At 42.1% G+C, this 12,000-nt stretch overlaps 1 non-coding gene across 1 annotated transcript; it reads right to left on the bottom strand.

The window, feature by feature from the left end:
• Positions 1 to 4,864: 4,864 nt before the first annotated feature.
• On the bottom strand, positions 4,865 to 4,972 carry LOC114927389 (small nucleolar RNA R71). Its single transcript, XR_003817692.1, has one exon. It is a non-coding gene; the product is annotated as a small nucleolar RNA R71 (small nucleolar RNA).
• Positions 4,973 to 12,000: the final 7,028 nt, after the last annotated feature.

Here is a 12,000-nt window from a genome sequence, read left to right as displayed (position 1 = left end):
ATCAGCTAGCATACTTATTTCAACTAGAACACTCAAGATGCAAACTGACTTAAACTAAAAGTTACTACCAACTAAACAAACATTTTCTTTCTTTATTAGATCTGATAAGCAAGGAGCGGGTCTACCTTTTATTCGTCTTCCTTTTTGTCTTTCTTTTTCTTCTCACTTGCTTGCTTACTAGTTTCTCCCTTGCCCTTGCCTTTTAGCCTTTGCCAGAATCTAGCTTTTTTCATTGTCTCTTCTACCCTGTTCTCCAGGCGCATTACTTTGTCTACTTCTCTTTCACTTCTTACTTTGAAGTATTCATCATAAGTTGGGAATGCTGGTTCCATGTTGTATAGATGATCCGCAATGTAGCTTAACTTGACCTGGCCATTTATGTTATAATCAGCTTGAACTCTATACCTTGCATCATGAAGGGTTGTGAGTTCCTTGAGAGCTCTCATATTCTCCACTTGCAGTTGGGCCAACTAGTTGAATGATTCTTGAAATTGTGAAGCTTGTTCCTATTGCATAACTAAGGATCTTGATTCATAGTCTCTTTGTTGACTTATCATCCTCAACTGAAGCTCCTCTTGTCTTTGTTGAGCTCTCATGTATTGTGAATGGAACGCTTCCTGCTTCTCTTGAATTCCCATGTACTATTCTGATAACCTTTCATTTGCTTCTTGTATCCGAACCATGTCCATATTGTTTTGTGGTTGAAATTATTGCTGTTCTCCTTGTTCTTCCTGTGGTTCTTCTTCCTCCCTTGGTTCTTCTCTTCTTCTCCTTCTTTGTGGCCTTCGACTTTGTTGTGCCTCAGTGAAAATCATCATCCTTTCGAAGGTTATAGGCATGCCTGGATTCAACCATTTTGGGTTTGCATCCTCCGGTGGCACTTTAGCCTTCATGCACAACCGCATAATGGTACTTGGGTAATATAGCCAAGCTTCAGCTAAAGGCTTCTGATGAGCGGATAATTTGTATACTTTTTGGTATTGTTTTTAGTATGTTTTTGGTATGATCTAGTTAGTTTTTAGTATATTTTTATTAGTTTTTAGTTAAAATTCACTTTTCTGGACTTTACTATGAGTTTATGTGTTTTTCTGTGATTTCAGGTATTTTCTGGCTGAAATTGAGGGACCTGAGCAAAAATCTGATTCAGAGACCAAAAAGGACTGCAGATGCTGTTGGATTCTGACCTCCCTGCAATCGAAGTGGATTTTCTGGAGCTACAGAAGCCCAATTGGCACGCTCTCAACGGCGTTGGAAAGTAGACATCCTGGGCTTTCCAGCAATATATGATAGTCCATACTTTGCCCAAGATTTGATGGCCCAAACCGGCGTTCAAAGTCACCTCAAGAAATCCCAGCGTTAAACGCTGGAACTGGCACCCAAATGGGAGTTAAACGCCCAAACTGGCACTAAAGCTGGCGTTTAACTCCAAGAAGAGTCTCTGCACGAAAAATGCTTCATTGCTCAGCCCAAGCACACACCAAGTGGGCCCGGAAGAGGATTTTTATGTCATTTACTCATTTCTGTACACCTTAGGCTACTAGTTTTCTATAAGTAGGACCTTTGACTATTGTATAAAAGATCTTTTGATCTTTGGAACCTTTTTTTCTTTAGATCTTTTGATCACTTTGGGAGGCTGGCCTCACGGCCATGCCTAGACCTTATGCTTATGTATTTTCAACGGTGGAGTTTCTACACACCATAGATTAAGGTGTGGAGCTCTGCTGTACCTCGAGTATTAATGCAGTTACTATTGTTCTTCCATTCAATTCCGCTTGTTCTTTATCCAAGATATCACTTGTTCTTCAACTTGATGAAGGTGATGATTGTCACGAATCATCACCATTCTCACCCATGAACAAAGTGACTGACAACCACTCTTGTTCTACAAGCAACTAAGGCCATAGTGAATATCTCTTGGATTCTTTAACCGGAATCTTCGTGGTATAGGCGAGAACTGATGGCAGCATTCAAGAGAATCCGGAAGGTCTAACCTTGTCTGTGGTATTCTGAGTAGGATTCAATGATTGAATGACTGTGACGTGCTTCAAACTCCTGAGGGCGGGGCGTTAGTGACAGACGCAAAAGAATCACTGGATTCTATTCCGGCCTGATTGAGAACCGACAGATGAATTCCGCTATGCTGTGACAGAGCATATGCAATCGCTTTCACTGAGAGGATGGGAGGTAGCCACTGACAACGGTGAAACCCTTGCTTAAGCTTGCCATGGAAAGGAGTAAGAAGGATTGGATGAAGACAGTAGGAAAGTAGAGAGATGGAAGGGAAGGCATCTTCATGCGCTTATCTGAAGTTCCTACCAATGAATTACATAAGTATCTCTATCTTTACCTTTGTGTTATTTTCGTTCATCACCATATACATTTGAGTTTGCCTGACTAAGATTTACAAGATGACCATAGCTTGCTTCAATACTAACAATCTCCGTGGGATCGACCCTTACTCGCGTAAGGTTTATTACTTGGACGACCCAGTGCACTTGCTGGTTAGTTGTGCGAAGTTGTGTAATGCCATGGTATTGAGCTACCACGTTTTTGGAGCCATTACCGGGGATTATGAGAGTTGTGAAAAAGTATTGTTCACAATTTCGCGCACCAAGTTTTTGGCGCCGTTGCCGGGGATTGTTCAAGTTTTGAGCAAGCTTTTGGTAACATCAGTGCCAAGATCCGGCAACAACACCAAGTTATTGGCGTTATTGCCAGGGATTGTTCAAGTTTGGACAACTGAAGGTTCATCTTGTTGCTTAGATTAGGTATTTATTTTTTCGAAATTCTTGAAGATGAATTCTAGAGTTTCATGATGATTTGTTGAAATCTGGCTGGCTGAGAAGCCATGTCTAATCTCATTGGACAGAGGTTTCAACTTATCACCACAAGAGCTTGTTGATTTTTATCAACTTTGCTTTTGGAGCAGTGATCTGCTAAGGCTTGGCTGGCCTTTAGCCATGTCTAGTGTTTTGGACCGAAGCTTTCCTTGAAAGCTTGGCTGGCTGTGAAGCCATGTCTAATTCCTGGACCGGAGTCTTAGACTAGCATTGCACTGATCCCTGGAATTCTCATTAAGAATTTTGATATCTTTTTCCACTTAATTTTCGAAAAACACAAAAAAATAAAAAAAAATCATAAAATCCAAATATTTCTTGTTTGAGTCTAGTGTCTCATCTTAAGTTTGGTGTCAATTGCATGCATTCATATGTCTTAGTGATCTTCAAGATGTTCTTGATGATTTACTTGCTCTGATCTTTGAATTCTATTGACTTGAATGTTTTGTGTGTCTCATATGCATTTTCAATTTGTTAGTGTCAGTAGTATACAAACTGCTAAGTTTGGTGTCTTGCATGCATTGTTATCTAATTCTTATTGCATTTTGATTTGTTCTTATTATTAAAAATCCAAAAATATTTTTAATTTGTGTCTTTTCAAGTCAATAATACAGAGAATTGAAGATTCAGAACATACAGCAGAGGAATTGCACAGAAAAAGCTGGGCGTTCAAAACGCCCAGTGAAGAAGGACAGACTGGCGTTTAAACGCCAGCCAGGGTACCTGGTTGGGCGTTTAACGCCCAAAAGGGTAGCATTTTGGGCGTTAAACGCCAGAATGGATACCATTCTGGGCGTTTAACGCCAGGATGGCTAGAAGGGAAGATTTTGTTTTCAAATCAAAATTTTTCTAAGTTTTCAAAATCTTTTCAAAATCAAATCTTTTTCAAATCAATTTTCCAATCAAATCTTTTTCAAAACCAATTTCTTTCCATTTTTAAAGATACTTACTATCAATCAATGATTTGATTCAACATTTCAAGTATGTTACCTTTTCTGTTGAGAAAGGTTTAATGTTTGAATCATATCTTTTCTTGTTAGTCAAGTTTTTAATTTTCAAATCAAATCTTTTTAAAATGTTTTTCAAATCATATCTTCTCAATCACATTTTTTTAATCAATCATATCTTCTTAACCACATCTTTTTCAAAATAGTTTTCAATCAAATCTTTTTGACTTCTAATTTCAAAATCTTTTTCGAAATCACTTGATTTCTTTTCCATTTTCATTTTCGAAAATTAAGTAATGTTTTTCAAAAATGTTTTCAAAATTTTTCACTTAATTTTCGAAAATTACTTCCCTCCTTCTCACATCCTTCTATTTATGGACTAACACTATCCCTTAATGCAAAATTCGAACTCCATCTCCTTTGTTAAGTTCGAATTTTCCACTTCTGTCTTCTACTCTTCTTTTCCTCTGACACCTAAAGGAATCTCTATACTGTGACATAGAGGATTCCACATTTTCTTGTTCCCTTCTCTTTCTTATGAGCAGGAGCAAAGACAAAGGCATTCTTGTTGAGGCTGATCCTGAACCTGAAAGGACCTTGAAGAGAAAGCTAAGAGAAGCCAAAGCACAACTCTCTTTAGAGAACCTGAACGAATTCTTCAAGGAAGAAGAACTCATGGCAGTCGAAAACAACAACAATGCCAACAATGCAAGGAAGGTGCTGGGTGACTTTACTGCACCTACTTCCGACTTCTATGGGAGAAGCATCTCTATCCCTGCCATTGGAGCAAACAACTTTGAGCTTAAGCCTCAATTAGTTTCTCTAATGCAACAGAATTGCAAGTTCCATGGACTTCCATTGGAAGATCCTCATCAGTTTTTAGCTGAGTTCTTGCAAATCTGTGACACTGTCAAGACTAATGGAGTTGACCCTGAGGTCTACAGACTAATGCTATTCCCTTTTGCTGTAAGAGACAGAGCTAGAACATGGTTGGATTCTCAACCTAAAGAAAGCCTGGACTCTTGGGAAAAGCTAGTCAATGCCTTCTTGGCAAAGTTCGTTCCACCTCAAAAATTGAGTAAGCTTAGAGTGGAAGTCCAAACCTTCAGACAGAAGGAAGGAGAATCCTTCTATGAAGCTTGGGAAAGATACAAACAATTAATCAGAAAGTGTCCTTCTGACATGCTTTCTGAATGGAGCATCATAGGTATTTTCTATGATGGTCTCTCTGAACTATCCAAGATGTCTTTGGATAGCTCTTCTGGAGGATCTCTTCATCTGAAGAAGACGCCTACTGAAGCTCAAGAACTGATTGAAATGGTTGCAAATAACCAATTCATGTACACTTCTGAAAGAAATCCTGTGAACAATGGGACTAGTCAGAAGAAAGGAGTTCTTGAGATTGACACTCTGAATGCCATATTGGCTCAGAACAAAATATTGACTCAACAAGTCAATTTGATTTCTCAAAGTCTGTCTGGAATGCAAAATGCACCAAGCAGTACTAAGGAAGCTTCATCTGAGGAAGAAGCTTATGATCCTGAGAATCCTTCAATAGAAGAGGTGAATTACATGGGAGAACTCTATGGAAACACCTACAATCCTTCATGGAGGAATCATCCAAATCTTTCATGGAAGGATCAACAGAGACCTCAACAAGGTTTCAACAATAATGGTGGAAGAAACAGGTTTAGCAATAGTAAGCCTTTTCGATCATCTTCTCAGCAACAGATAGAGAGCTCTAAGCAGAATACCTCTGACTTAGCAACCATGGTCTCTAATCTAATCAAAACCACTCAAAGTTTCATGACTGAAACTAGGTCCTCCATTAGGAATCTGGAAGGACAAGTGGGAGAGCTGAGCAAGAAAATTACTGAACTCCCTCCAAGTACTCTCCCAAGCAATACAGAAGAAAATCCAAAAGGAGAGTGCAAAGCCATCAACTTGGCCGAATCCTGGGAGGAAAAAGAGGCAGTGAACGCCACTGAGGAAGGCCTCACTGGGCGTCCACTGGCCTCCAATGAGTTCCCCAATGAGGAACCATGGGAATCTGAGGCTCAAGATGAGACCATAGAGATTCCATTGGACTTACTTCTGCCATTCATGAGCTCTGATGAGTATTCTTCCTCTGAAGAGGATGAGTATGTCACTGAGGAGCAAGTTGCTAAATACCTTGGAGCAATCATGAAGCTAAATGACAAGTTATTTGGAAATGAGACTTGGGAGGATGAGCCCCCTTTGCTCACCAAAGAACTGGATGACTTGTCTAGGCAGAAACTGCCTCAAAAGAGGCAGGATCCTGGGAAGTTTTCTATACCTTGTACCATAGGCACCATGACCTTCAAGAAGGCCTTGTGTGACTTAGGGTCAAGTGTAAACCTCATGCCACTCTCTGTAATGGAGAAATTAGGGATCTTTGAGGTGCAAGCTGCAAAAATCTCACTAGAGATGGCAGACAACTCAAGAAAACAAGCCTATGGACTTGTAGAGGATGTTCTGGTCAAAGTTGAAGACCTTTACATCCCTACTGATTTCATAGTCCTAGAGACTGGGAAGTGCATGGATGAATCCATCATCCTTGGCAGACCCTTCCTAGCCACAGCAAAGGCTGTGATTGATGTTGATAGAGGAGAGTTGATCATTCAAGTGAATGAAGAATCCTTGGTGTTTAAGGCCCAAGGATATCCCTCTGTCATCATGGAGAGGAAGCATGAAGAGCTTCTCTCAAAACAGAGCCAAACAGAGCCCCCGCAGTCAAACTCTAAGTTTGGTGTTGGGAGGCCACAACCAAACTCTAAGTTTGGTGTTGAACCCCCACATTCAAACTCTAAGTTTGGTGTTGGGAGGTTCCAACACGGTTCTGAGCATTTCTGAGGCTCCATGAGAGTCCTCTGTCAAGCTAGTGACAATAAAGAAGCGCTTGTTGGGAGGCAACCCAATGTTTTATAATTAATTATTTTCTTTGTTATTTTATCTTTTTTGTAGGTTGATGATCATAAGAAGTCACAAAAATAATGAAAAAAAGCAAAACAGAATGAAAACAGGAAGAAAACAGCACACCCTGGAGGAAGATGCTGCTGGCGTTTAAACGCCAGTAAGCCTAGCAATTGGGCGTTTAACGCCCAGTCTGGCACCATTCTGGGCGTTTAACGCCAGAAAGGGGCACCAGACTGGCGTTAAACGCCAGGAAAGGCAAGAACCTGGCGTTAAATGCCAGGAATGGCACCAGCCCGGCGTTTAACGCCAGAATTGGCTCAAAACGTGAATTTTGATGCCATTTGGTGCAGGGATGACTTTTCCTTGACACCACAGGATCTGTGGACCCCACAGGACCCCACCACCACTCTCTCTCTTCTTCCCCCATTCACCAATCACCTCAACACCTCTTCCCCAAAAACCCCTCACCTATCAAATCCCATCTTTCTCTTCACCATTCACATCCATCCTTCATAAATCCCCACCAACCTCACCCTTCAAATTCAAACCACTTTCCCTCCCAAACCCACCCATAATGGCCGAACCATTAACCCCCTCTCTCCTATATATACCCTTCTTCAACCCTTCATTTTCACACAACCTAAACACCACTTCTCCCCCTATTTGGCCGAACACACCACCATCTCCCTCTTCCTCATTTCTTCTTCTTCTACTCTCTTCTTTCTTCTTTTGCTCGAGGACGAGCAAACATTTTAAGTTTGGTGTGGTAAAAGCATTGCTTTTAGTTTTTCCATAACCATTATGGCATCCAAGGCCGGAGAAACCTCTAGAAAGAGGAAAGGGAAGGCAAAAGCTTCCACCTCCGAGTCATGGGAGATGGATAGATTCATCTCAAGGGTGCATCAAGACCACTTCTATGAAGTTGTGGCCTTGAAGAAGGTGATCCCCGAGGTCCCTTTTTCACTCAAGAAGGGTGAATATCCGGAGATCCGACATGAGATTCAAAGAAGAGGTTGGGAAGTTCTTACCAACCCCATTCAACAAGTCGGAATCTTGATGGTTCAAGAGTTCTATGCCAATGCATGGATCACCAAAAACCATGACCAAAGTGTGAACCCAAATCCAAAGAATTATCTTACTATGGTTCGGGGGAAATACTTGGATTTTAGTCCGGAGAGTGTGAGGGTGGCGTTCAACTTGCCTATGATGCAAGGAGATGAACATCCTTACACTAGAAGGGTCAACTTTGATCAAAGGTTGGACCAAGTCCTCACAGTCATATGTGAAGAGGGCGCCCAATGGAAGAGAGATTCAAGAGGAAAGCCGGTTCAATTAAGAAGGCATGACCTCAAACCCGTGGCTAGAGGATGGTTAGAGTTCATACAACGCTCAATCATTCCCACTAGCAACCGGTCCGAAGTTACCATAGATCGGGCTATCATGATCCATAGCATCATGATTGGAGAAGAAATAGAGGTTCATGAGGTCATAGCCCAAGAACTCTATAAGGTGGCGGATAAGTCCTCTACCTTGGCAAGGTTAGCCTTTCCTCATCTCATTTGTCACCTCTGTTATTCAGTTGGAGTTGACATAGAGGGAGACACCCCCATTGAGGAGGACAAGCCCATCACTAAGAAAAGGATGGAGCACACAAGAGATCCCACTCATCATGAGATCCCTGAGATTCCTCAAGGGATGCACTTTCCTCCACAAAACTATTGGGAGCAATTGAACACCTCCCTAGGAGAATTGAGTTCCAACATGGGACAACTAAGGGTGGAGCATCAAGAACACTCCATCATCCTTCATGAGATTAGAGAAGATCAAGAATCATGAGGGAGGAGCAACAAAGACAAGGAAGAGACATTGAGGAGCTCAAGCACTCCATAGGATCTTCAAGAGCAAGAAAGAGCCGCCATCACTAGGTGGACCGTTCTTGATTTCCTTGTTATTTATTCTTCTGTTTTTTGAATTTATGCTTATGTTTATCCATGTTTGTGTCTTGTGATCATTAGTGTCTTGTGTTGTTCGAGGTTTGCTGAACGTGCAGCTCGGTCGTCTGGAGAGGCCGAGGTGGGGGTTCGGTGACCCGAGCTTGATATGCAGAATGGTTGGTGGTTGTACCTGCAATGACACTCCGATGCTTAAGTTAGCATGGGTCCAAGCAGATATGTGTAGATTTGGAATGAATGGCATACCTGGGTGCTCCAGTTTATTTATAGTAGTTTGGCAGTGATCTTCCCTGGATAAGATATCTTTATCTTATCTTATCTTTGGGAGTTTATCTCTATCTTTGCGGAACCGCCTTTTCCAGGCCTTTTAGGCCTTTAGGTTTGGGCTGCGTTCCTTTCGATGGGCCTTCCTTTGCTCTTTGTCCGAGGTCCGACCTTTAGGTGTAAGCTTTAGAACAAGGTCGGACCTCTTGCAGATTTGCCGAGTTGGAGGACCCCGGTCAGGGTATGAACAGTGCCCCTGCCCGAGTTCGTCCTTTTTGGGAGGTCGTGCTCGGGCATAGTAGTCTGTTTTTCAAAATTCAAAATGGTCGTTCCTGCATTTATTGCATTTTACCGTTTTTCCTCGATTTCCGTTCGGGCTCTGTGAAGCTTTATTTATTGCTCCTTTCCTCCTTTCTGCGTTTGTTCTTCTTATGCTTTTACAAGCGCGCTTCTTCTTTCCTTTGTTTTGCTTTCCAGAATCTTCTTTGTGTGTTTTCCGGGGTTTCCTTTGTGCCGCCGTTTCGTTCTACTTGCTTCGGAGCTCTTTGCCTTCGCTTTTTCTTCCAGGTTTGCTTCCGTGTTTCTTTTTTCTTGTGATCATATGCTTCTGCTCTTTGCGTGGCTTTTGTTTACTTTTTTCTTTGTGCCTGTGTTGCCCCAAAAGAGGTGCCGCCATTGCTGTTGTTTTATATGGGGGGGCTCTTTTTTTGTTCCCTGGTGTTTCTGTGTTGCCCCTTTGTGAGGTCTTGTTTCTTGCTTTGCTGAATGGGTTTTCGTGCTCATCTTCTTTATGTGATTTTTTGCTTGCTGTTTGTATTCTTCTTTGTAGGTAAGAATTTTATGTCTCGAAAGGTTCTTCAAGCGATGTCGACTAAAATTCCGTGTGGTCTTGATTGGGTAGACCCTCTTCCTCTAAGAGTCCCTACCATGGTAGATTCTGAGTACTTAGTTAGGTTCCGTAGGCATTGTAGCATATGTGAAAATAGGAGTCTGAGAGGGATTATGAACTAGTGGCCCCGGATTCCGAGGAGAGAGTGTGCTTCCCGCCCTAGATAGTTCCGAGAAGCTTTCTTTTATGCTTATGATTGTTTTTTCTCTAAGCTGGTGTCCGACTTCCCTTTACCGATCTGGAGTCCGAGGTGTTATGGTCTTGTAACTTGCCCTACGCAGCTCCATCCAAATTCTTGGGCGTTTTTAAAGCTGTTTCAACTTTTGTGTCAGTTTTTGGGCGTCTCTCCCTCTATTTCTCTTTTTTCCTATTTGTTTGTGTGGAAGCCTCTAGGGTATTTGGTCTTTTTAGAGCTAAGGGTTTGTCTTGTTGATGATCTTTCATGATTTTGCTTTTATTTAAGTCGGTATGACGTCCTTTCTTTCTAGACGAGTAGTTCTTTTTTTTTTGAATGTATGTTGTTAAGTATCTTTGAGAGTCTAGATGAGTGGGCAGGTTTTGTGGTGTGGTAAGCACTTTATGGGGTCGGGCACCTCACTTGGACACGAAGAAAATGTTGGGAGATCCAAGCCTTCTCCGTTCCGAGTTAGGTAGTTCCCGACCTCTCGAGATTCATCTTTTTTGTATTTTGGTTTTCCTTGTTTTGGTGGAATTTCTGTTGTGGTATCCTTTTCTTTTATTTTGCAGAGATGTCTTCTCAGGCGGATTCCATGAAGTTCCTTCGTCGGACGAAGAAGTCTGTGGCTGCTCGAATATCGAGGCTGGGGAGGCTTCTGCCCGATCTTCTCCGAAGAAGACTACTGTGGGTGTCACTACTCGGTCGAAGACTATTCCGACTCCCCAGTTCCGAGCTATAAATCAAGATCCCCCATTGGTGCGACCAGCTCCCGACTTGAGAAGGCTCAGTCTGAGTTTGAGAAGATTAGTGAGCTGAAGGCTGCTAGGATTACTGAGCTGGAGGCATCTTTGGAAGAAGAGAAAGCTAAAGCTACCGCGGCTGTGGCGGCGGCGAAAGCATTTGAGGAGATGGCGAAGGCGGCGACGGAGAATTATACTCGGATATATGCCGAGCTTGTGGAGACAAAGGAGAAGTTGCAATCCGCTCAGGATGATTTTTACGAGCTAGAAGGTCATGTGGCTAAGGGTATGGATGCTATGTTTGAAAATTTGAAGGCTCAGGTCCGGGTTCTTGCTCCTGACCTGGATCTGAGCTTATTTAGTACGGATAACGTTGTTGTGGAGGGAAAGATTGTTCCTGCTCCAACGAGGATGAGGTTCCGGTGTCCGACCCCAAAGTTCTGGTTGCGAACCCGACTTCACTTTTGGCCGAGGAGGTCTGGTGTGGAAGTTTTGAACCGAGATGACGGTGCCGTCAATGCTGTCCCGATTTCTATGTTTCCTCCGCAGCCTTCTGTTGATGTGGAGTCCGGAAAGGACTTGATCTCCGTAATCCTTTATCTTTGGTTTTTGCCCGGCCTGTGGGCTCTTTTTTTTGGATGGTTTTCTTGGACGCTTTGGACACCTTTTTGCTTTTAGCTACTTGTAGTAACTTTTTAGCTTATTATGCGGTGTTTTTGCTCGCGTTTTGCCTTTTTGTTCCGCTTTTATGCTTTTTAGTTGTTTTTGGATAACAACCTTTTAGCTAGCGCTTTTTTGAACTTTCCTTTGATTTCGTTTTTTCGCTTGTACTTTTTAGTTGTTTTTGTATAGCAACTTTTTAGCAAGCGTTTTCGAAATCTTTGCTTTCGCCGTTTTAAGGCTTCTTTCTTGGATCCGGGCTTTTTTCTCGGACCTCGGGCGTTCGAGTACTCCCTTTGTTGGGTCCGACCTTGTCGTTGGTCGGCCTTTTAAGTTATTTTTGTAATCTCTTTTATTTGGCTTTTTGAGCCTTTTCAGAGTTGCTTTATAACTTCTCACATTAATTTGAACCTCGTCGCTTTATCTTTGCCGACCTTGTGTGGTCTCTTGGCAAATGATTTTTTGCGTTTTGTCGAGCATAAATTAATGCGCCTTGGAGGGGGTACTTTTCAGGATTTGTTTCAACACGAGGAAAATAGAAAAATTTGATTAGTATTAAAAAAAAGAAAGAATATTTACAGAGTGTTTACCCTTGA

Source organism: Arachis hypogaea, unplaced genomic scaffold, assembly GCF_003086295.3.
Source record: "Arachis hypogaea cultivar Tifrunner unplaced genomic scaffold, arahy.Tifrunner.gnm2.J5K5 arahy.Tifrunner.gnm2.scaffold_469, whole genome shotgun sequence".
Lineage (NCBI taxonomy): Eukaryota > Viridiplantae > Streptophyta > Magnoliopsida > Fabales > Fabaceae > Arachis > Arachis hypogaea.
The sequence above is the reverse complement of the archived record's forward strand: the minus strand, read 5'-3'. Positions and strand labels throughout refer to the sequence as shown.